Here is a 26,192-nt window from a genome sequence, read left to right as displayed (position 1 = left end):
CCCCTTTAAGAATTTCAATCACACAAAGTCAATTGGATACACTCTAAAGCTTTGCATTAGGAAGGAAATGTGTCAACCAGGGTTCACATGGCCGCTTTGGAATTTCTAAAGGGTGAACAGGATTTGAACACATTATTTATAATAATGACATCCTCATGTTGACCGCAAGCCCATGAGAAAGAAATCTGACAGTCTGCTAACAAGAAAAGGAGAATCCGAAACCCCAAATGTCAAACAGTCAACGTTACCTTGTAAAAATACAAATTGGTCTTGTGAGAAACTGTAACCTTTGATAATAATGTTCAAGTCACTCTTAAGCAAACACATTTACAATCCTTTATGACATGTACAACATAATGAATAATATCATACACTTAAAAAGACAACTTGCTCACAATTGTTGCCCCTATTCAAATGATAAATAATACTGATTTCAACAGGACTTTTAACATGAGATGATCTATTTTCAATGTAAACGAACAGCTTTTTGAAACTTACCCACAGATTTACACTAGTGATTTGTGGAACCAGATCAACAACAACAACAACAAGATTACATTTGTATAGCGCCTTTCACGTTGGGAGGACGTCCCAAGGAGCTGATATATTTATAATCATATTTATAATGAATCACTAATGCCAACAAGAGCATTCAAGCCATTTCCTGATAATCTCAGGGATCATTATTGAGTGCTCAAACTCTTTTACCATAGAGTGTGATGCTATCTTATAAGCCTTTATTTTGGAAAAAAAAGCCTCAAAATTTACTACTTTATTTTTTAATTGAGAAGGGGATGGTGGAGAGCAATGTAATGCTCATCAAGGAGTGGGGAGGGCACTCTTTGCACCAAGTTTCCAGGATCAGAAACTACCAGGTCAGATATAAGATACATTAGGTGTAGGGTTGGGCTCCATTTGCTCTGCCATAAATAATGAGGTTCTTCCTAACTTCATTATATCAGCCACTCTCAAATACAATGCTGTGACATTTTCTCTTTTTACATTAGCGGTTTGGGTCTTTCTGGATGAGATTGCTTATAGAGAACTAATTTGTACTGAACTAGGCATAGTTTTAGCCCTGTATCTCCTAAGAACTAGGATTTGGACTGTTCAAGCTTGTTTCACTTAGGAAATTTACGACCAACAGAGAAAAGGTACACTTATCTGATCCTGCTAGATAGAGTATTATACAGTGCACCAAAACAGTGCGTGTGCCACCCAGTTAGTATTCAAGTTGCCTGTTACTCTACCTACATTGTGGAGTCCTGAAGTGCATTGGTTACAGCAATCGCCTCGCAAGTTAGAGGACCAGGATTCGAATCCTGGGTAGGGCAAAACATTAGGCAAGTTTTCTTACTCCACAATTGGGAGTAATAATCCCTTCAAAAAAATTAATTAACAAAAAAAACAGTAATTTGTTCACTCAATCCACGACTGTTTGTGGGACACTGCTGTGCGCAATGGACTGCCATGTTTCACCCACAAAATATGCAGTCAATTCACTTTACAGTATATTCTGTGAAGCGCTTTGAGACGTCTCAAAGACATGATAAGGACCTATAACAATTGCAAGGATTCTTCTTTTTTTCTTATTATTATTATATACATACATAAAACAGTGGCCCATCATTAGTTTAGTTTTACAAAGATACAGAAACACGTAAGAATTATCTTTTTGGTATAATTATGTTCTGAGTTTTGATCCTGGCCAGTGCTGAGAATTGGAATGTTTTCCACCAAGCATGACAAGAGATAACATCATGCATTAACTGGTTATATCTTGGGGTATGAATCAAATGTATTGCTGAGCCCTGTTTAAATTACCTTGATAAATTAGCTGAACACAGGCTTTGTATAAGGATAACCCCTGCCCTGAAAGGGGTTCATTTTGCGCCCTGTATCAACGCAAGTGTGCAAAAGGAATTACAGAAGAACTTAATCATATGATTAACAAGCAGTTAAAGGATTTTTATTAGTGCAATACAAATTTACAAAATTGTATACCACGTTTCAAGTTGGGAGTATGTCCACATATATAATTAACAATTGATTATTTTCATTGGTTGGTTATTACTGTGCCTTTCATGTAGATTGAACATCATCATCCCTTTAGGACTTCACTCAGTTTATTTTTCTGCCCATGTGAGCATTGATAGAGAATGCCAGCAGACTGTGAGGAGTATTAGGGCCAAGCTTGATCCGGTCTTTGTCCAAACTCTACACACCTATCTTTTCTAGCAGGGGTCACGGGACAGTAATCACAAACAGAATCATTAGCTCATTTTGACACCCCTCCCCTAGCCCAGGCACACTAAAGTCAATAGGAAAATGCTTACTGATGCCTTGATGAGATCAGCAAACTCTAATACTCTATATCACTTTATGTGATGGATAACTTTTTAGGAGAAAATAAACATCCTGTACAATCATATGTTCATATCTGTCTTGTATTGATGGTATTGTGGAACAGCAAATTAGAAATAAAGCATTTAATCTTTTATAGTATTCCCCACATGGTTGCACCATATTCCGTATATATTTTATATATAATATCTATATTTAAACATATATATCCTAGATAAATATAAGAATTTAAAATTAAGATTGAATCCAGTATTCCTTTGCTTTCAGCTGTTCTCCAGTTGTTGGAAGCAGATGTTTTACATATCCTGCTATTTAGTTCTGGGGATAAACATCTGTCATTGCTTGATATGAACCTGACACATGAACACTTTTGCACACCAATATACTATAGTTTCATGTTTCTTCAATATTTCCTTATTTATTTCTTACTTCCATCAATAAATCAAATTTAAAAAATAATTGTGGAATGTATCAAATTTTTTTGGCAAAGTAGTTTCAAATGTTTTTTTAAGATACTGGATACTTTCACAGAACATAATGGTATGTCACTGCTCTCCAGGTGGGGGGGAATTACACTAGCGTTAGTTAGTCTTATTTCTGTGGCACATAAAAACAAGCTGAATTTTGTTGTACTAAAAAATGTAATAGGGTAAGTTGAATTGAGTGCTCGAAGCCCATCAAAATTGGATTTAGCTGACAAATCATGATTTTGTATATGACGTGTCAGTTGGAGAGTGGATGTCAGTTATCTCTCAAGTTCATGTGGTCAGCCTGGCTCAGATGGCATCACACTCACCTCTGAGTCAGGAGGTTGTAGGTTCAATTCCAATGTTAGGACTTTGAACTCACTGTCTAGTCTGTTACTCGGGTCCTGGACTGTCCAATGCATTGGGATGTCCTCCCGATGTGAAAGGTGCTAAATAAATGTAAATTTGTTGTTTTTGTCATTGATAATACTCCAATGCAATGCAGGGGGCGTGCTGCACTGCAGAAGTACTGTCCTTTAAATGAGATGTTAAACTGAGGTGGACATTAAAGATCCCATGGCACTAATTCAAACAGGAAGTGTGTTTCTCCCAGTGTCATGTCCGTGTCAACAATTTTCCTGATCGAAAAGTGATCATGGCTGTTTGTGGTACACTACTGTATGCAAAATCGGCTGCTAAGTTTGCCTTGAAATACACTTTGCAATAAATCCAGTTTGAGATGTTCTGAAGCACTTTCTCCAGTTGAATGTCAACAAGACCGAGGCCATCCTGTTTGGCTCCCGTCAGCGCCTCCACGCCTCAGGCATTGGCAGCATCCCCATCCGTTGATGCACACGCCACCTCACTGAGCCAGTCCGGAATCTAGGCGTCTTGTTTGACCTTCAACTTTCCATCCCGCATCCGTGCCATGACCCACTCTGCCTTCCCTCACCTCCGTAATATCACCCGGCTTCGCCACCGCTCCCCTCAGGCTGCCAAAACCCTCATTTATTACATCTAGGCTCGACTACGCCAACTCTCTGCTTGTTAGCCTTCCAAACTCTTCCCTCCACAAACTGCAGATCATCCAGAACTCTGCAGCACCTGTCCTCTCCCGCACCAGGCTCAGTGATCCTATAACCCCCAACCACACCTGGCTCCCCAGCGCCCAGAGGATTGAGTTCAAAATCCTCATCCTCGCCTTCAAGGCCCTCCTATCTCTGAGACCTGCTAATCCCATATCAACCTGTCCGCTCCCTCCGCTCAGCAGGCTCCGGTGCTCCATGTCCCCTGCCCGGCCCGCCCTACCATCGGCGGTCTGGCCTTCACCTTCTCTGCCCACAACCTTTGGAACTCTATCCCCCAGTCCCTTTGTGTTGCTTCCTTCCTTGCCTCCTTCAAAGCACATCTTAAGACACTCCTCTTCAACCATGCATTCGGCCACCTTCCTACCCCTACCCTCCCTGCCCTCCAGCCCCTGCTGCCAACCTCCCCGCTCAGGTCCAAATCCCTGACTGTCCAAATCAATCCCATTCCCCCACTCTCTTCCCATAGCTCTGCAAACTTGTCCTCCCCAAATAATTATTTACTTCTCTCTTAAAAGTTGTTATCGTGGAGTCCTGTAGCTCAGTGGTTAGAGCACTTTGGGATGTCTAGAAGACGTGAAAAGCGCTATACCAAATGCAAGGATTATTATTATTATTATTATTATCGAATCGGCTCCCACCACCCTTTTAGGCAATGCATTCGAAATCCAAACAACTCGCTGTGTGAAAAAATGTCTCCTCATCTACCCTCTCTTTCGTTTAACAACTATTTTAAATTGGCGTCCTCGGCTTACTGCCCCACCAGCCAGTGGAAACCATTTCTCCTTGTTCACACTATCAAATCTCCTCATAATTTTGGTCATTTTCAATCCACGACTGTTTGTGGGACACTGCTGTGCGCAATTGGCTGCCGTGTTCGCCCACAAATATACAGTCAATTCACTTTACAGTATATTCTGTGAAGCGCTTTGGGACATCTAGAAGACGTGAAAAGCGCTATATCCAATGCAATTATTATTATTATTATTAATTTTGAAAACTTTTGTTAAATCTCTTAACCTTCTCTGCTCCAAGGAGAATAATCCTAGCTTCTCGAGCCTCTCCTGATAACTGAAGTCCCTCATTCCTGGTACCGTCCTGCATTATCTCCTTTGCATCCTCTCCAATGCCTTGACATCCTTCCTAAAGTGTGGTGCCCAGAACTGAACACGGTACTCTAGCTGGGGTCTAACCAGTGTTTCATAAAAGTTCATCATAACTTCCTGACTTTTGTATTCTACGTCCCTGTTTATAAAGGCTAGTATCCTGTATGCTTTTTTACCAGCTTTATCTACCTATCCTGCCACCTTCAAAAATTTACTTATATGAACCCCTAGGTCTCTCTGTTTCTTCACCCCCTTTAAGGTTCTACCATCTAGCTTACATTGCCTCGCCTCATTCTTCCTCCAAAATGCATCACTTCACATTTCTCCATATTAAACTTCATCTGCCAAGTGTCTGCCCATTTCACCAGGCTATTGATATTGATCAACAGTGACACCAATTTTGTTAGCTGCAGCCAAAGGTTGGGATCCAGTGTGACAGCTCCTTAGCTGATGTCTTCATTGTCTGGCGATGCTGTGCTCTGTGCAAGTTTACACATTGTTTGTATTACAAATGCAATGTGGTGCTCTATTTCATGCTAATGACCATGTTACAAACAGTGTATAGCCAAATACTAAACAACAAAAATAATCTATGCCATAAGAAGGCTTAACTAAGAATTTAAAAACCTGAACTGTTGAACTTTCTTGTAAGAATGACATTTCCATGTGAGCTTGAGAGACAAATGACCTGAACTCTTCAGAGGTCAGATGAGATGTGTACTGTTAACTAAAGTCAATTGTCAGATTCCCAAGACATGGCAATGAATGGACTAACCTATGTACTTTCAGATACAACATGTGAATGCAACCTTGTTGATAGCACTTTAAAAATAGCTTAAGGCAGTTTGTCAGCAATGTGTTGAGGGAAGGTATATTGTGGGAGCTGAATAACATTATTTTTGGAACGCTATTGAGACAACTTAAAAAGTTGAAGAACTGTATCTAGATGACTTTCAATACACAAGAACTATGAAAATCAGAACAGGAGAAGGCTATTCAACAGAGGGTCCATCAAGCCTGTTTCACCAGTTTATTAGAGCTTGGCGGATCTTTTAATCCCAATCCCTCATGAGGGCTCCATGAAGCACAAGGTCAAAAACATTGCTAAAATTGAAATTGGATTTCCTGGACTTTGTAACATTCAGCAATCTCATAGACAGCCTCAACCACTCCTCACCAGAACATAATCCAGCCTTTACTTTCCTGATCAAACTGTGGGCCTCTAATGCATCTAATATATGCAGTGACTACCCAAAGCACTATCCACTTTAAGAGCCCCTGAAACCCCTAGGTTGTTTTCTGTCTCACAACTATGTGTGTCCCTCAGACAGAATCGTATTGATCAGCCTTAAAAGTCTAGTACATGTCATTCAGATATGGATCTTTGGAACATCACAAGATGTCCTATAGAGGTCCTTCCACCTTGCTGAAGGCTGATGCCATAAATAGCTAATAAGGAAACTTTGAAACTTGAACAACAGCTGTAGGAAGTTGTTAGTTGGAGTCCTGGTTCATGAAACTCTCACAAATGCAGGACGAGTTATCCACCTTGATGGTTATGTTGAAAGGTAAGCAGCTGCTGTTCAAGCTCCCCGCCCACAACTAGTGGAATGATCACTGAATGGGTAGGAACGTGTGTCCAAGCTGTGGGCAGGAAGATTGTGGTAATGCTGTCAAGCATTTCACCTGAGCTATGCTGCTTATCAGGATGCTTGCGGGGTACCTGCCATCCACCTAGTGAGGGCTCAAACCTGTTCTTGTCCAATACCAAATAACTAATGTCATATGACTATTCTCCCAGAGGAATAGGGGTAGGGAGATAAGTGAGCTGAGCGAGCTCCAAGGCGATGTGGTTGGCAACAGAACGTTGGAATTCAATCAATGCTCAGTAAAGAGGCGGGTTCCATAGTAATTCAAGGCACTGTTGATGACAGCCCAGACCAGCTCATCAGCAGGAGTTAGAGAAACAAACCTGTCGCTGTGGGCATGGATTCTTACCACCCGCCAGACAATGCTCGCGATAGAACAGTTTCAGTTGGTTAATGTGGTTTCACTTGGTTAAACTCCAGTAGTATCCTGTACATCACTCTGGGGTCCCCAATATTGAGTTGAGACTCAGTATGAGATTGCTGAGTGTCAACCTGGACCTAATGGTCTCCAGAATTAGGTAAATAGGTGCTTCTGAAAAAGTGTATATATTCCATTCCAGCCACAGGGAAATGTCCCTGTGTAGCTCGCATACAAAATGGGAAACTCAGTCTGATTTGCATACTCTTAATCATGATGCTGGGTTTCTGTATGTGTCAGATAACTGGCTGATCCCAACAATCATCAATTCTCCTTAATACTCTTCTATCCATGTATCTGATTTTCTTTTAAACATCCTTATTTATTACGCCTCTACAGCTTCCTGGGCGGAATTTCACATCTTCACAATTCTCTGTGTGAAGAAATGCTTCCTGATCTCTGTTCTAACCATTTTAGTTCTGATATTTAAAACTATGCCCTCTTGTGTAATGGATTCCTCTACGAAAGGGAATTGTCCACTATCCTATCTGTCAATTAATTGCCTTATTTTAAACCTCAATCAAATCACTCCTTAACTTCCTCTGCATCTCAAAACCTACCTCTTCGACCAAGCCTTTGGCAACCCTCCTTGCCCTATACCCTCCCCGATCCCGACTGCCAGCTCGGGTCCGAATCCCTCCCGACGTGAAAGGCACTATACAATTGTAATTCTGTGTTGTATATTCCACCTTTATTTGTCTATCAAATTTTGCATATTGTTCACTTTCATAAGTTTTGTCCTGTTTTGTTCTGTCCATGCACATCAATCAGTTCTCACCTGCTACTGAAAACCTTGTTGGTTTCCGAGCACAACTAATGAACTTGAAACCTGAACACACAAAAGGGCAGCTTAACAGAGCTGATTGGTACATTACTTGAAATAGACAACAGGGTTAATAACATTGAAGGAACAAAGCAGTAACAGCATTTGCTATGGGATTTCTTCCTTAACTAATTTTGCAAAACTGCATTAGAAACGTTATGGCAATCATCTTGGTGTGTAATGTTTTAAAAACAGATCCAATCTTTATAGTGTAAGGACTTATTATATTGTTCCAGATATTGTTCAGACTTTGAGTTAATTTTCCTAGATCATATATTATTCATTTCTGATTGATGAGGTGTAGTTGCCACAAATTCTGCAAAACAAAAAACAAAAAACAGTTCACAATAAAACTTGCAAATATGCAGTTAACAGAGACCACCATGACAAGCATTTTTCATTGCATGTTAATGAAAATGATGGGTGGGAAAGTTGCAGTGCAGTAAATGTTGTGGAAAATGGACAAAGGGATAAAATATTTAATTCAGTTTCCACATTTCCAAAGTTGACAAGTTGGTGTGAAATGTTGCCTTAACCAGCCGCTGTAATTGCTCGAGTCACAAGGGTTAGTGCTTGTAATAAATTTACGTGTTGATTGATTCCAAGACATGGTAATTCACAATGAGGTCCTCAAAAGATTGTTTAATCACTGTCCTAGTATTCAGGCAATAACAAACTCTCTAGAGTAATTAGGATAGGTATTATGTTTACATTCACAAATAGCCCCAGTAGTATTCCGATTAACTACAATCATCTGCAGAGCGATGGAAAGATTGCCAATTGTTTTATCAACTCTCAATCGGACAATTATCCTATTAACCAGTCATAATTGGGGAATACAGGACCTCAAGAGATTGCATTATCTATTATAAAGTAAATGTGCAGATTTGGACAATTAAGTTGGAACATTTCTATGTGTTCATTTGTTGTTATACTTCTGGGTGGTCTTCACCCACGTCACTGTAATGGCCTTATGCAGTTTCCCAAAACAGTTTCAAATCTTTGAACCCGTCAAAAGGAAGTCTCTGCGGAAAGAAAAAAAATCTGAAGGCAAAGATATTTATATTGCTTAAAACTAAAATCCTTTTATTTCTCATCAAAAGGTATGAGGTTTTATGCTGCTAAAAGCCCAAGTTGAACTCAACCAAATGCTTATTCGCAATGCTTCATTAATGGGAAAATGCTGTTAAGTGGTCATCAAATGTTTGACTTCAGGTTATTTCTTGAAACAGGTGGACACTTAATCCAAATTCATTCAAAACAATTAAAATCAACATGATTTTTGATTTCATGTACTACTACCAAACTATTCTAAAAAATGTATTATAATTTATTATACATTTAAAGCGAATGTTGTTTATTTAACTTTAGGACTCTCAATCTGGAAAACTGGTAGCATACTGCATTATACTTAACAGATACAGCTTTTGTATTAAATGTTATATATTGCTGCCTCTACTGTATGAAATATTTTAGGAGAATTCAATTTAACCCCCCCCCCCAAGCTAAAACTCTTGCTTAGTCATGCGAATGGCATATTTCTAATGTGACCCAAATAACTTGGAATGTTTCAAGAATTTCCTCAACAATATTCATCCTTCCATAAAATGTGCCATGGTACTGAAAGAAGAAAGGCCAAATGCCTTTTCTAGATGTCATGGTTGTTAGAAAGGCAACTGTTTCCCAGGGATTCAAAGTTAATTGAAAACCGCGATCGTTATTTACATTTCCTTTCTAATGACCACCAGACAGTAAATATAGGGATCATCAGAATGCACGTAGATAGAGGCCTTTCAAACATGTGAAAGCAACCATGATGAAAATAAATGCAGGGCACCTATAGAAAAATGAAAGCCCGCTTAGTCTAATAAAATAATTCAAAGCAAACACCTGCCTCAGGCCCCCACCCTTGTTGGATCCCAACCCTCAGGTGCAAACCATCAACTGCCCAGTGCCTTGGAAAGTCCTCCCAATATGAAAGGCACTATATAATAAGAAAAAGAAAAATCCTGGCATTTGATATAACGCCTTATCATGTCTTCGAGACGTCTCAAAGTGCTTAACAAAGCATACTGTGAAGTGAATTGACTGTATAATTTGTGAGCCAACTGCAATTATTTTTCATATATTTTTAAAAAATATGAAATAATTTATATATTTTTATATATAAAAAAATTATATATATATAATTTGTTATAGTTGATGTTAGCAGTTTCAGATACAAACTGTATCTGCATGTTCACGGAAAGTAGAACAATGTTCTTATCGCTCAACAGACACGCCATCATGTTCTGAACCTAACCCTAAGGCAATTATCATCCTGGGGGTGGACAGCGAGGAAGATTATTATGTTATGAACTATACATTATTTGTATATGTAAAACTTGGGTATAACGATACATAAGTTTAAATCAATTAATAAATCAATGAATCAATTTTTTTTGTCAGCATGTCTGACACGTGCGGAAGCCCATCACTATGCTTAGGAGTATCCAAACCAAGCTGAGAATTCCATGCACCCCGCGACAACAACAACTTGAATTAATAAAGCACCCTCCATGCCGGACGGGGTCTCAGATCGCTTTACAGTAACGGTTCCCGGGGCCGAGCCAGGGGAGGGGGAGGAAGGTGACCAAAGATGCGGTCGAAAGAAAGGTCTTCAGCAGAGACCTGAAAATAGGAAGAGAGGGAGCGAGACGAAGGGAGTGAGGAGGGGAGTTCCAGAGCCTCGGGGCATAGTGGCTGAAGGCACGGCCGCCGAGGGTGGAGTGGAGCACTCGGAGGAGGCCAGACCCGGAGGAACGAAGGCAACGGGTACTGTTTTGAGGAGAGAGGTCAGAGAGGAGTGCAGGGACTCGAATACAAGGGTGAGGATCTTGAAATCGATCTTCTCTGGGATAGGCCGCCAGTGCAGTCTGGCAAGGACTGGGGTGAACGGGGAGCGGAGTTTGGCGCGGGCGAGAATACGGGCGGCAGAGTTTTGAATGATCTGGATTTTAATGGATGGTGTTGGATGGGAGACCGGTTAGAATAGTCCGGCCCAGAGGTGACAAAGGCGTGGGGACCAGAGCTTCAGCGGCTCTTGGGGAGAGGTATTGGCGGAGACGGGCGATGCGTCGGAGGTGGAAGAAAGCGGTGCTGGTGAGGGACCGGATGCGGGGGGTGGGGGGGGGGGTGGGGGGCGGGGGGGGGTTGGGGTGGGGGGGTCGGGTCGGTGGAGGAGGTGAGAGCCGTGGGAGTCGAGACGTTGACGGGGCGCGTGCGGCTGCCATCTGGTCAGACGTTGTGCTGAAGGGAGTTTGCGCTCATCCAGCGGTGGGTGGGGGGTTGGGTGGGGGCGGGAGGGGGGGGGGAGGGGCGGACTTGACGCGCGGCATCAATCACGCTTCAGGTGTAGCCTTGAACACGTGCTGGTGAGCGGCGCGACGCCACGACGTCACAGGCGAGCGAGTCAGGTCGGTGACGCCCTCTGGCCTGCGGCATTGTGACGCTAGGGACACGCCAGCTGATCCCGGGCCCGGCTTCAGCCAAGCCCCGCCCCCCCCGGCCCCGGCCCCGCCCGGTCACGTGACCGCGCCCTGACCCGGTTGTTGTTCGCCGCGTGACGTAGTTGTGACGGGTCAGGTCGACCCCGCGAGCGGACGGAGCGACTGACAGCAGCCAAAGTGAGTGAAGCGAAGTGCACGGGGGCCCCGGCGCGGCCCTCCCTCCCTCTCCCTCTCTCTGGGTCTCTCTCTCTCGGTCCTTATGGCCGCTGTGATTTTCCTGTGGGGGCGCAGCAGCAGCAGCGGCGGCGGCTTCAGCTTCAAACCCCCCCCCCAAAACAGAAAGGAAACGTCGATTCTGTAACATGAACGAAACGTCGGGGGCGGTGCGGTGCTGTGAGGAGCAGGAAGCGGCGGGAGGCCGGAGCTGTGCTGGGTGTCTGTGGGTGGGTGGGGGGGCTGGTCAGGCAGTGTGGGGGGGGGTGGGGGCTGGTCAGGCAATGTGGGGGTGGGGGGTGTGGGGGCTGGTCAGGCAGTGTGGGGGCTGGTCAGGCAGTGTGGGGGCTGGTCAGGCAGTGTGGGGGCTGGTCAGGCAGTGTGGGGGTGGAGTTGTGTGGGCTGGTCAGGCAGTGTGGGGGGGGGTGTTGCTGTGTGGGCTGGTCAGGCAGTGTGGGGGTGGGGGGTGTGGGGGCTGGTCAGGCAATGTGGGGGTGGGGGATGGTGCTGTGTGGCTGGTCAGGCAGTGTGGGGGTGGGGGATTGTGCTGTGTGGGCTGGTCAGGCAGTGTGGGGGTGGTGCTGTGTGGGCTGTCAGGCAGTGTGGGGGGGGGGATGGTGCTGTGTGGGCTGGTCAGGCAGTGTGGGGGTGGGGGGTGTGGGGGCTGGTCAGGCAGTGTGGGGGTGGGGGGTGTGGGGGCTGGTCAGGCATTGTGGGGGTGGGATGGTGCTGTGTGGGCTGGTCAGGCAGTGTGGGGGTGGGGGATGGTGTTTGGCCCGGTCAGGCAGTCTGTCAGCTGTTGTTGTTTCATCCTTTATTCCCCAAGCGCTGAGTGAGAATCAGGACTGACCGCCAATCCAATTGGAACCAGAGAGAGTGGACCCTGGGATAGCACCAGGATAGAACCAGGCCCGGAGCTGGAACTAGGGATGTCACCAACAACAACAAATTGCATCTGTAAAGCGCCTTTCACGTCAGGACGATGCCCCAAGGCGGTTGGACAATCAGGGATCCGCACCTGAGCTGGTGGTGTGGATCCGGAGGGGTGGAGTGCGCGGCGGGTAGGGGAAGGAGGGTGACCGAAGGCACGGTTGAAGAGGAGGGTCTTGAGACAGGTCGTGAAGGAGGCAAAGGAGGGTTGAAGCAGAGGGACTGCAGAGAGGCTGAAAGGCCCGCCTGCCAATGGTGGGACAGGCATGGCAGAGGATGTGAAGCAGGCAAGAGCCCCTGAGCGGAGGGAACGGACATGTTGGTAGAAGGTTAGGAGATCACAGAGGTAGGGAGGAGCAAGGCTGTGGAGGGTTTTGAAAGTGAGAATGTAACAGCCAATTTAATAATAGTAATCCTTGCATTTGATATAACGCTTTTCACGTCTTCTAGATGTCTCAAAGCGCTTCACAGAATATACTGTAAAGTGAATTGACTGTATATTTGTGGGCGAAATTTGACTGCAATGTCCCATAAACAGCCCTGCGTGTGAATGACCATTTTTTTAGTTTGGGGGATTGTTTGTGGAACATTGCAATTCGGCTGCCATTTCATCTACAACTACAGTTGTTAAATTTACAAAACTAACTGAAGCATTTTGACATTTTGTATCAAATGCAAGTATTTTTAATAAGAAAAATGAAAACCTCATATGGAAGCTTCAGAATAGTGACACAGCAACCAAACTTGCTTTAGACTTTAATGTGAGTCTCTGAACCATTTCTAACATGAAACAATTGAATGCAAAGCTGTGGAAATTTAATGAAGAAATGGGACCATCCCATCTAAAGGCAATGTCAGAGTCCATGTTCCATCAAGTTGAAAATTCTCTTTGTCAATGGTTCCTTCAACTTTGTGCTTTAGGATCTTCCATTTTGGGATTGATAACGATGGAGAAGGCATGCCATTTCCATAAATTGCTGGGAATAACAGCCATGGTTAGCACAGGCTGCTCCCGAAGTGCCATGTTGTTTTTGGAAGAAAACTAAGTCGATGTGTCCTTTGTCCAGGCAACTGGTTTGATAAATTCTGCATAGAATGAGACCTGACACTGGAGCAACTACAATGCAAGTGAAAGTGGCTGTTTTGGAAGTGTTTCCCAACCTGTATATTTACGGCAGGCAAGAGGCAATCGGAAAAAAAACAGAAGTTGCCGGGAACACTCAGCAGGTCAGGCAGCATCTCTGGACAAAGGAAAGTGAGTCCACGACCCTTCGTCAGAACTGGGGCATGTTGGGAGAGAGAGGCTTTCAAGGACTAACAGAGAGGGGGGGAGGCAGGACAAGGAAGACAACGGAGAAAATGGGGTAGAGAACAGTAGATGATGATTTGAGAGGTGTTAATGATGCAAAACAAAGGGGGTTGCAAATGAGTTCCTCGAGCTTCCGCTGTGGTTCATTGGAACAGCGTAGGAGACCGTGGATGGAGAGATAAGAGTGCGAGTGGGAGAGAGAGTTGAAGTGGCAAAAAAGCGGAATCTCGGGTTTGTGCTTATGGACAGAATGGAGGTGTTCGGCAAATTGTGTTTCGTCTCCCCAATGTAGAGGAGACCACATCGTGAGCACCGAATGCAGTAAACTACATTGGTGGTAGTACATGTAGGCGTATGTGAACTAAGGGGCAATAATAAACTAGCCACTAAGTCAATAAGGAATGGCTGACATATTCAAATGCTGCTGGATTGTAACTGGCAAGTCTGGAAATCCGAAGGCATTTAAATATGCAACTGCTACCCATGTGTTATTTTTAAAAAAAAGCTTTTTGACTTTCCTATATAAAAAAATAGGTGAATAATCTAAGACGATAGTTCAATGCATTGAATGTCAGATATACGAATAATTCGGTTTATTGAATAATTTTCCCTGTGACAGTTTGCATAAATACAATTCATCTGAGTCTGGATAAAATTATAGCCCCAAATCAGTTCTACAGTACAGCACGAACATCGTCAGTGTCCTCTCCTTCCCCCCCTCCCCTCCCCTCGCCTCACGCCCCAAAGAGATCACTGATAATCGATTGGTTGGCGAGTGAGGACCCGTCTGATTGGCGGAGGAGAGCATTTCCGGTTTCGGTGCACTCGGAAGCGGCACAGCTTGAGCTCTCGGAGAAGAGTCTCTTATGTTTAGTCCAGTTATATGGAATCCTGTGGCATAGTGGGTAGTGCACCTGCCTCACAAGCAAGAGGACCTGGGTTCGATTCCTGGGCAGGGCGAACTCTTCGGCAAGTTTCCTTACTCCAAACACCTCTATTTACTTAGCAGTAAGTAGGAACCCGGTTATTAGTCGATTGGCGGATTGCTTTTCTGGGGGTAATAACCCATTAAAAAAAATTAGACAATAATAATTTGGTCACTCAGTCCACGACTGTTTTGGGGACACTACTGTGCCCTATTGGCTGCCGTGTTTCATCCACAAAACATAGATTCAGTTCACTTTACAGTATATTCTGTGAAGGGCTTTGCGACGTCTCGAAGACGGGATAAGGCGCTGTATCAAGTGCAAGGATTATTATGAATAGTTCAGTTTATTGAAATATTTTTGCTGTCAAATTGAGTATTCAATCAACAGGATTTGATTATATTATCAAATGCAAGGATATTATTATCAGGGAGTAGCATAAAATGTGAAACTCGCTATAGGAAGGAACTGCTGAATAGTCTCGCCTTTTATGTGGAAAATTACTTGTTGGCATTCTGGAAAAACATCAAGCATAAAGTATTCTATAGCCATTGCTTGGGAGTAGGTACAGGAAGTGAGGCAGCTACATTCATGGAAAAAGTTGTGGCTGAGAGTGAGGAAAGCTTGAAATCAGAGCAGGCGCAGGAGTCAACTATGGAAAATTTTGTGGAGAACTTAAAAAAACGTAAAAGGATGTGAGGGTGTCAACAGAGAAAATGTTTCCAAATAGCTTGCAGGTGACTGCACCAATCCCGGATAAATATACGGTCAATTCACTTTACAGTCTATTCTGTGAAGCGCTTTGAGACGTCGAGAAGATGTGAAAAGCGCTATATCAAATGCAAGGATTATTATTATTATTCTAGCTATTAAATGATTCCGAAACTATTGATGGCCAAAGTATACACAATACACATTTGTATAGCGCCTTTCACGTCGGGAGGACGTCTCATATGCTTCACCCGATTGGTATCTGAGCTGAAGGTCGGAGACGGGGGGAAGGGAAAATGTGGACAAAGAGTTACATTTTGAGATGTCTTTTTTTAAAAAAAAAGGGAAGGAGTTGGAGGGATTCCAGGATGGAAGTTCAGGGAGCAGGTGCAAATGGCCGCAAGCCCCCGCTGTACTTGAGGGGCTTCCGGGGTTTTCAGATTATATTTTGTGTGACAATCTGAACGTCCCCGCACAAAGACCTATTTATTATCCACCATTTTTTTCCGCAAAGGTTCTGGTTCCAATTAGTGTGAATAACCAAATCTCTACTGTGGTATCCTGTAGGAGTAACAGAAAATGATGAGGCCATTCTTGAAGTGTTATATCCTCAGAGCATATTCTGATGACCCTTTCCACAACCTTTTTCTGAACTATGTTCACTTAACAACAACTTGCATTTACACAGTGGGTAGAGTCTTGGAGTGGTTAGCAGTGACAGACTCACTGCATCTCTGGAGGATCCACTGTCAAGGCTGCAAATTGTGTGCGCGTGGATAGAGAGAAGATTAGATAATTGATATACTCAGTGTGTAGTAGGATCACACAAAGTGAAAAAGATTTTGTTGGTAACTAATAATATTTTTTACTCCTTTTGTTAGTTTAGTTTTATTAAACTTCGGTAAAATCTTGAAGAAGTGGGATAAACTGAAGCCACCCACATGACAGTAAAAGTGGAATCCGTGTTTAAATGGGAGATTCTGGTGCGTTGCACTATTAGATCTAGGATATAATTTTACCTGTATATTTTTATTCAAGAAATGAGATACAGATTTTCAATATTTCTTTATGGAAGCATTTTCTGTGTAGGGCAAAGATTAAGTCGACAATTTAAAGCAGTCTATTGCATGGCATGCCTTTGAAGGAGGTCTTTTTAAGGAGGCACTTGAAGGACTACTGTATTGTCTTTTTTTTAAAAGTTAAAGTTTTGTTGGAACACATTATTAAATCACATGTGAATTCATTAGCTTTTCTTCTTTCCAAAAAAAGGTTCTACAAGACTATTATTTCCTTCTATGATGGTGTGGCTTAGTATAACAATAATTGCAATTGATATAGCTCCTTATCATGTCTTTGAGTTGTCTCAAAGCAGTTCGTAGAATATACTGTAAAGTGATTTACTGTGTGTTTTGTGGGAGAAACGCGGCAGCCAATTGTTTAAAATATAACAGTATTATTGGATTTTACATTTATTATTTGGATTTTATGTGTTGGTGAGTCCAAAACGAGGGACATAAATGCAAGATAGACAGCAGCAGATCTAAAAGGGAGTTTAGAATGAATATCTTTACGCAGTGTGTGCTGAGAATGTGGAACTTGCTGTCGATGCAGCTGAAATAAAAAGAATGAATGTACATAATAGGAAACTTGATGCATAGAGTAGGGAGCAGGGAATAGAGAGGACTGAGAGTGGTGGAGGCTCATGTGGAGTATGGACACTGGGACAAATGGCCCGTTTCCGGATTGTAAAGTCTATGTAATTCTACGTAGCATAGTATAATTTTCTACACCAAGAATGCTGATGTTAACAATATCTTATTTGAAACACAGAATTTTATTTTTAAATTCTAACCCACTTGCCCCAATTCAATATTCCATGTTCAAATGTTTTTCATATTTTTATATGTGACATAAATCCTGTTGACATTGCTTCAAATCTCTGCAGTGGGGTGCTGCTATGTTTCTCTATCGGTGTAATCATTCTCAATGTAATGTGGGCAGTTTGCTGGTCGAATGCATAACTTCCTTTTTTCTGTGTATGTTGTGTAAGCAGGGCGAAATCTTGGGCAAGTTTCCTTACTCCACACAGAGCCTAATAATAATCCCTCCAAAACAAAAACCAATAATAAATTGGTCATTTTCAATCCATGACTGTTTGTGGGACATTGCTGTGCGCAATTGGCTGTCTCGTTTCACCCACAAATATACAGTCAATTCACTTTACAGTATATTCTGTGAAGCGCTTTGAGACGTCGAGAAGACGTGAAAAGCGCTATATCAAATGCAAGGATTATTATTATAAATCACACAATGGAGAAATTTTGTCTTGTGATTTCATTAAAAAAAATGACCAATCCATCACACAGTGAAGCCAAATGAGAACTTTCAGTGATCTGACAACATTTCAGTGTGCTGGGTTACCATGTGGTACAAAACCTTTATTGTTTGACACTGAATGCATTTCTATAATTTCTATCTTGTGTTGAGTAATGGAGGGGAAAGCATTCAACCAAATTAGCAATTGTACATAGATGATGCCTGACCCGCTGAGTGTTCCCAGCGACTTCTGTTTTGTAGCAATTGTGTTGGTTTGGGATAGTGACCATTCAGTTGCTGTAACTGGGTAACTCGGATGGTCCTGGAGTGTTTGTTTGTCGTTACAAAAAAATTACGAGTATTAATCACACGTGTATAAAGCCTCACTGTGAATTTTGTGCTGATCATTAAAAGATTAAAATTTTGCTTTGTAGATCATAAAACCTGCATTGGAGTTGTAATTTATGTATGAGATTTTACACGTGTGTATCTCATTATTCCTACCGCCTCCATTTTGTTCCCACTTCTTTCTCCACTTCCAGATGGGTGAAATGCTTTGGACAGTACCAATTTCACTTGCCTTTGAATTAAGTGGAGTGAACCTTTTGAGAGCTTGATCTGTAGTTTCTCCTTCACTCGCATGAGGTAGACATTTTACAGTCTAAGGAAGAACGATGAGACAGTTTACCAGAGGGTTGCGTGTCTTTGGTGGGTTCTGCTATTAGTTGAGGAGTAGGTTCCATCTCACAATGCTCGACCAGATCTGGTTCTCAGCCACTGAAACTACTGTGTCATACACAGATTCCCTGCTAATCTAGTTGCTAAACGAACATATATCCAGCTTATAGCTTTGTTGGCGTACCTGCTGTTTCTTATGTGTTTTATAGCCGCTGTGAGAATTCCTCATTGAGCTTTTGGTTTCCAGGTCCGTGACCTATACTTACAATTTCAAAAACAATCTTAATAATAATCGGGAACATCTGGTCTGTTTAGAAACCTGATTAGCTCAGAGTTAGTTTTTAGTCTGATGCAAAACTCAAACCCGATTTTTTTGTCTTTTTCAAACCTACAACGTCTTTAGAAGAATTGGACTATCGTTTCCTAGAATTTTTTATTAACTTTAAAAACTGTTTTTATTGTCAGTTACGTTGTGTGTTCTATCCATGTTTGGCAGAGTTTCTCAGACAGTTAAGAGTATGTAACCTAGTCGGATTCAATTTGCGTTCTTCCTGTTAAATGATGTGTCACTTACACTATATGTGTGGCCTGTAACAGGATAAAATAACAGTGAAATTAGGGCTACTCACAAATCTTGCTCTAGGCCACAGCTTTTTTGATCGCATATGAAAAGAAAAGTTATGTTTCTATTTTTCCCATAGCCCTAGCCGTGAAGGTGTGATTTTATGGTGGTCACTGTGACTTGTCACATTTTTGTCAGGAATGTGGATTCAAAATGAGTTGGCTTTATAGGTGCAAAATGCAGCTGCTAGATATGCTGGTATTTACTGAGTCTATAATTTACCCTAACAATTAACTGATTTTAAATCACTGTATTTGCTTTATAAAAAAGGATTGTTCAGCTCTATCGTTATAATTTTTTGTCCTACTGCTGATGAAGATATAATAATAATAAAAATAATCTTTTCACTCGATATAATGCCTTATGTGGTCAAGACGTCTCGAAATGCTTCACTGGATTTTACCATGGAATGTAGTGATAGCACTTTGTATATTTATAATTCAATCATGGGATTACATATATTTTTTTAATTCTGGGATAGTATTATATGTCTCTAATTTAGTATGTACAAAATAATATTAGGATATCATGATTTATCCTAGAATTCTATTGTTGCAATAAGCACATCATGATACAGAGAAAGTTAAACTGCTCTCAGGCTAAGGTTGCTGTCATTGCTTGTTAAATAATCCTTCGATTTGATATAGCGCGTTATGTCGAAACATTTGGGTTTTGCGTTATGACTATTTGCAGGTGAAGGTGACAAGCAATGTGTAACACAGCAATGTCCCACAAACAGTCAAAGTGAATGGCCGATTTTCTGTGTTCCTTGCAATCAGTAATTATTCTGTTGAATTCTTCAGTAGGATTGACTTCCACTGGAACTTTCGTAATCGGGAGCAGAAAATCTGGATGATTTTCCCCTCTTTATCCTAGGGGAACAGAGTCTAACTGATGTTCCCCTACCACTATCCTAGCCAGGACTACTGATCCCAGGACAGGAGCAGAATCAAACCTGGGGACTTGCTAGCCTCAAACTGATCACTGTCAATGACAAAATCAAGAGTTGTTATCATTATATTTCATGTGCGAGTATGTTTATGGGCATACGTATGGCACTGAATCTAGGATTTCTATGGTTCTGTGAGTCATTTCATGTGCCATGTTCTGTTCGTAAGCTTATATGAAGTTGTGTTGAAATTTTCAGATATCATTTAAATAAGCTGTGCAATGTTTTTAGCCATATCCTAGACAGCTGATACTCGCCACAGCTTGTTCCTCATAACACACTTTACAATAACCACAATACATCATTGGCATAACATCACCGTCAAGTAAGATATTATCCACCTGAGAATCAGGGTTTTTCTATGGCATAAAACTTCCTTTGACCCATTTTCTGCTGTGATGCTTACAAAATCAAGCCCACATGTTAATTTTGTGCATTTGATCAGCAATTATGCTGTACACTGTACATAACAGAATGGTAAATTCTTCATGGTTTTTCAGACTGAAACAAAAATCTTATACTGTATTTCAAAGTTCTGATATCAAGGATATACCAAACTTTGTTTTCTTAAGATTGATATAATGCTTCCAAAATCTTCCATGTGGTCAATTTACCAACTTGATCTAAAATATTCTTATAACCAATAATTTTAAAATATACAGGACTGTGTTATAACAAAGATCAGTACAGTGAGGGGTTTAGATGAACCCGTTAGCCACAGGTTAGTTTTTTCAATGGCACGTCATGATTTTACACCATCATGGTCCATCCTAGAAACACTCCTCTGTTTACCTAGCAGTAAGTAGGAACCCGGTTGTTAATTGATTGGCGTATTGCTTTTCTGGGGATAATAATCCCTATATATAAAAAAAATTTGGTCATTGAGTCCACAACTGTTTGTGGGACACTGCTGTGCGCAATTGGCTGCCACGTTTCACCCACAAAATATATAGTCAATTCACTTTACAGTGTATTCTGTGAAGCGCTTTGAGATGTCTAACAGACGTGAAAAGCACTATATCAAATGCAAGGATTATAATGCTCCACCCCATGTATACATTTATGTAGGTGGTGCTTTTTTTAAAGTCATTTTTCCCTCCCTTTTATTGCTATTAAAGGGCATTTTCTACACTAATCTTTTCCATTTTAAATAGTTTTTGCAGTTTTCTTTCTACAGGTTCCTTTTCTTTATTATTAATCTGAGAATAGTTGAAATTAAATTCATGTTATCAATTCTGTTCTGGTCACTGAATTCCAGTGTGGAAATGTAGCATCCCAGTTAATCATCGATGTGCTTGTGACATTTGTCTGTTGATGTTAAGTGTTGAAGCAGATAGAGGGCTGTAAATAGCAATATCTGCAAACTGGGGAGGGATGGGAATTGTCATTATTTTTATCAAACCAACTTGAAAGATCTCTGCTTGTTGACCTGTTGGCATATTGTCTCTTGCAGCACTTGCAGCACAGTCTTCTGCTCCACCACTCCAGCTGATGTATATCTCATACTGTCCCAGATCTCAGGGAAGTGGTAGAAAAAGAGCAGGAGAGAGTTTTAAGTAAAACAATACCCTGGGGGATTTTCTGTTTTGCTATATTTTTTTCCTGATTGGTGCTCCTTTAAACTTGTGCAGCAATACCAAAGCAGAGCGGTCGTCTTTGTGGATACGTTTGTAGTTGAAAGGGCGAGTAAAGCATTGTTAAGCATTTCCTTCCGAAAATTCACCATTGTAGTACTATAATGGGTATGATTTGAACCACAGCACGCTAGAACCACATACACAGCCGGTGCTTTGAAGTTTACTGAATTTGGCTGTCCTTTGTAAAATCGGGTTTGTCTCATTAGCTCCTGCAATTACTGAGATCAGGGATGCGAATTAACCCTTCAGGGCCTGCAGTTGATCTCATTTCACCCACAAAATATACAGTGAATTATAGGATATTCTGTGAAGAGCTTTGCGACGTCTCAATAATAAAGTGATAATAATAATAATCATCCTCGCATTTGATAAGCTCAGTGGTTAGAGCACTCGCCTCACAAGCGAGAGACCTGGGTTAGATTCCTGGCAGGGCGAAAACTTGGACAAGTTTTCTTACTCCACAAACTTGATAATAATCCTTCAAGAAAAAAATAATAAAATTGGTCACTTCAATCCATGACTGTTTGTGGGACTCTGCTGTGCGAAATTGGCTGCCGTGTTTCGCCCACAAATATACAGTCAATTCACTTTACAGTATATTCTGTGATGCGCTTTAAGACGTCTCTAAGAGGTGATAAGGCACTATATCAAATGCAAGGATTATTATTATGATTTAGTGCCTTTTCACGCGAGATATCTCAAAGCACTTCATAGAATATACTATAAAGTGAATTGACTGTATATGTCGTAGGTGAAACATAGCAGCCAATTGCACACAGCAGTGTCCCACAAACTTTAGTCGTGGTTTGAGAGACCAAATTATTTTTATTTTGAAGGAATTATTACCCCCGGAAAAGAGATCCGCCAATCGATTAACAACCGGGTTCCTACTTACTGCAAGGTAAACAGAGTTATGTGGAGTAAGGAAACTTGCCCAATCTTTCGCCCTGCCGGGAATCGAACCCAGATCCTCTTGCTTGCCTGGTGTGTGCTCTCGCCACTAAGCGTCAGGACTCCATAAGCCGCTATATTAAATGAAAGGGTTATTATTATTTCTTGCAAAGCGGTGTTCAAAATCTTGAGCGCAATGCAGAAATCTTTTTACTAATTCTAGGTACCTTATGTTTGTGCTAAAAGGAAAAATGCAATTTTAAATCTGATTGAAACACCCTGTTATAGAGGCGAATATATTGTTAGTCTATGGTAAAGGAAAACGCGACAACATTCTAGCTTTGTCGAGCCTGTGAAATTTTTAAGGGAAGTGCTGGATGCTGTAAACATTGCTAACCTTTTAATTCTGCAGCCTTCTATTTATAAGTGAATAATCCTGTAATTTGATGCCTTTTATATAGATAAAAAAATTATATAAATAAAATCCTAGAGACCACCCAGCAGCTTCTGAAACGTTAAACAACAAATAAAGTGGAGGAGGGAGGGAGGGAAATGTGTTGCATGGAAACTATGCTACGATGACTTGACCAGATAACTCCAGGGACAAAGCCTTTGTTTAGCTTGTTCATTTTTAGACCCAGACAGTCAATTTTAACGCCAACATTTTGATGATTAGGGAAAAAAGAAACGGATCACAAAGCTGTGGATTTGAGCCTCACACTAAAACTTGATAACTTCATACAGCAATGCCTAGAGATAATAATCTTTACATTTGATATTTGATAGCAACCAAATAGATAATTATCCTTGCAATTGATACAGCGCCTTATCACATCATCGGGACTTCTCAAAGCATTTCACAAGATTTTACTAATAAAGTGTGCATTTGTGGTGAACGCCACAGCCCCAGCCTCGGGACGTCTTCTCGATGTGAAAAGCACTATATAAATGTAAGATTGTATGAAATGAACAACCAATTTTATCCAGATAGAACTTGGCCACATCCTTTGTTATAGACCCATTCTTCTGGTTCTTTTATTTAATTTAAATGCATTATTTCCTGAATGCACGAGGATCACACGTGAACTGTCCAGTTTATGGGTTCTCTTTCTCCTCATTTCTGGCAATCTGCGGCTCACAGTCTCGCCAGTGTAGTCTTACCAATACACCCCAATGTATCAGGGGAGCACTGCAACATTGACAGAGTGTCAAGACATCCTTCAAATGAGACATAAATCGAGGTCATGCCTGCTCGTTCAGGTGCTTGTTAAAGATCCATCACACTTTTAAAAAAAGAGAAACTTATTTGTAAACTACAAGCAGTGGCCGGATAGCTGCTCACAGCCCTCTGCTAATGGGAATGGTTGCTACCGCAAGGCTGAAGGGGGCTCTTATGTGTCTTTTCCGTCTCCTACTCTCTTTGCAAAAATCCCTGCATCCTCATGCTCGATGCTTCATGTAAGTTTTGACTCCAGATATCCAACGATTACACGTCACAGTTTGAGGCATCATCCTTGCGTAAAAGGCAATATATTAAATCTAACTAGTATTTTTTATTATTTTTATATTTTTAACAAATAGATCTGCTGGGATTGCGATACCAAACACTTCTATTTGGTAACGATTCTGCCCCTCCCAATGATGCATACCATTTTCTGACTGAGAAAGAAGGAATGAGTAGGCTGCTCACATCCTCCTCTCGTCTTGTAGCAAGCCGCTGAGAAGGTGCCTGACAATGTTGTGTGGGCCAATTTGATCTCTGCTTTTTTTTATTTCGATTTACAATAAGTTAGAAAGCCAGTAATCTGCACTGTCAGCAGTTTAAATATTTGGTTAGCTTTAGTATCTTTCCCCCTCCCCCCTTCCCAAACAAAAAATGTGATGTCAAAGTTATACCTTTTTGGGGTTATGTCATTACCAATAGAAGGAGAATGGGAGCTTGTTATAATCTTTGTCAGAGTTAAATTACACATCAGCAGTGTCTGTCCTGTATGTCTAAAGAAATATGCATTAACCCATTACCATCCAGTTTTGATTGGAGAGGAGCCACTTTCACGCTGAGCTTGTATTCCTGCTTGAAGTCTTCCTGTCACTGTTCCGTAGCCACGACCCAGCCTAGGGCGTCTTTTGACAGATAGCTAGCCATTTCCTGCGCTGTACACTAACACTAATTGAAAATTTGGGTGGCCTTGCTTATTTATTTTGAAGGAATGCAGTGGGTTATATTTTTGTGGCAGTTTCTCAGCAGTGCAAAATTTCAGTCTCCGAGATCACTGAAGGCAAAAAGGATTGTGAGGCCTAATTTGATTTAGTCACTTTATATCATTTAAAACCTTTTTGAAAATTCTCTAGCAACATAAACAGCCGTTGTTTTCTTTAAGTCTTACAGTGTTGTTTGAATTATACCATGTTTCTGTGTCAACAGAGCCGTTTTGTGTGCTATGCGGAGGTTTAGTGCATCACATGTTTTCACGGGAATTCTGGAAATGTTTTTTTTAAACAACTTAGAAAAGGGATTTGGGCAAGTTCTACAATACATTAATAAATTGAAACAATACATTTCATCAATGCAATCAAGTGCATTTTAAATTGGGCGAGTGAGTGCATTGGGTGGCGGGGGAGAGATGGGGGTGGGGGGTGGTGGCAAGAGAGAAAAGGAAAGAGGAATTCAAAATACTTTTCTGTTCATCCTGAGGCCAAATGAAATTTTTACAGCGAAACATTGAACCAAATTACTCATATTAGGAATTGATCTTTTGCCTTGTTACTACTGTATTGATACTTGGTGTTTGGCAGTAACCTTTCCTTCAAGACTTCATTATGCAGCGAATACAAAAAGCCATGAACCAAATGACAGGAGGAGGGAGGTGCACAAACACTTCACTGAAGTAGTGGAGTCCTGTAGCTCAGTGGTTAGAGCACTCGCTTTGCAAGTGAGAGACCTGAGTTCAATTCCAGGCAGAGGGCGAAACCTTGGGCAAGTTTCCTTACTCCACGCGCCTAATAATAATCCCTCCAAAAAACCAAAAAACCAATAATTAAATTGGTCATTTTCAGTCTACGACTGTTTGTGGGACATTGCTGTGCGCAATTGGCTGCCGCGTTCGCCCACAAATATACAGTCAATTCACTTTACAGTGTGTTCTGTGAAGCGCTTTGGGACGTCCTCCTGACGTGAAAAGCGCTATATCAAATGCAAGGATTATTATTATTATTATATTATTATTATTATTATAAGTACAATAGCTGAAAAATGAGGCAAAATGGGAATTTTTTCTACAAATTTGGATCAGGAGCATTGATTGTCAAAAAAAATCTGTATTTTTATCTTATTTTTGCCAAAATTATCAAACGGTTTATTAAGCCAAGCTTGCACTTGTAGTAATAATAATAACAAGAACTGTTGTAGATTATTTCATGAATTCGTATACCATAAAAACGTCTTGATGCGTTTCACAGGATTTTTACTGTGACGCGTAGTAACTGTGCATCTGTATGGCAGTTTGTTTTGAAGTTTATTGGACAGTAATCATTTTGCAAACGGTGCCTTGTAGGTTCCTTTATTTACGCTCTTTCCCAGATTAAATGGGGGTGGGAGGAGTTGGAAACA

The 26,192-nt window shown here is 41.4% G+C and overlaps 1 protein-coding gene across 1 annotated transcript in view; it reads left to right on the top strand.

Moving 5' to 3' along the window:
• Positions 1–11,514: 11,514 nt before the first annotated feature.
• The window catches only part of exoc2 (exocyst complex component 2), a 165,644-nt gene continuing 150,966 nt past the window's right edge, over positions 11,515–26,192 (top strand). Inside the window, exon 1 of the mRNA XM_007889614.2 lies at positions 11,515–11,577. The gene's annotated coding sequence lies outside the window, so the exon portion shown is untranslated. The remainder of the gene's footprint in view (positions 11,578–26,192) is intronic.

The sequence above is a fragment of the Callorhinchus milii genome, unplaced genomic scaffold (genome assembly GCF_018977255.1).
Source record: "Callorhinchus milii isolate IMCB2004 unplaced genomic scaffold, IMCB_Cmil_1.0 Scaffold2, whole genome shotgun sequence".
Taxonomy (NCBI): Eukaryota; Metazoa; Chordata; class Chondrichthyes; order Chimaeriformes; family Callorhinchidae; genus Callorhinchus; species Callorhinchus milii.
The sequence above is the reverse complement of the archived record's forward strand: the minus strand, read 5'-3'. Positions and strand labels throughout refer to the sequence as shown.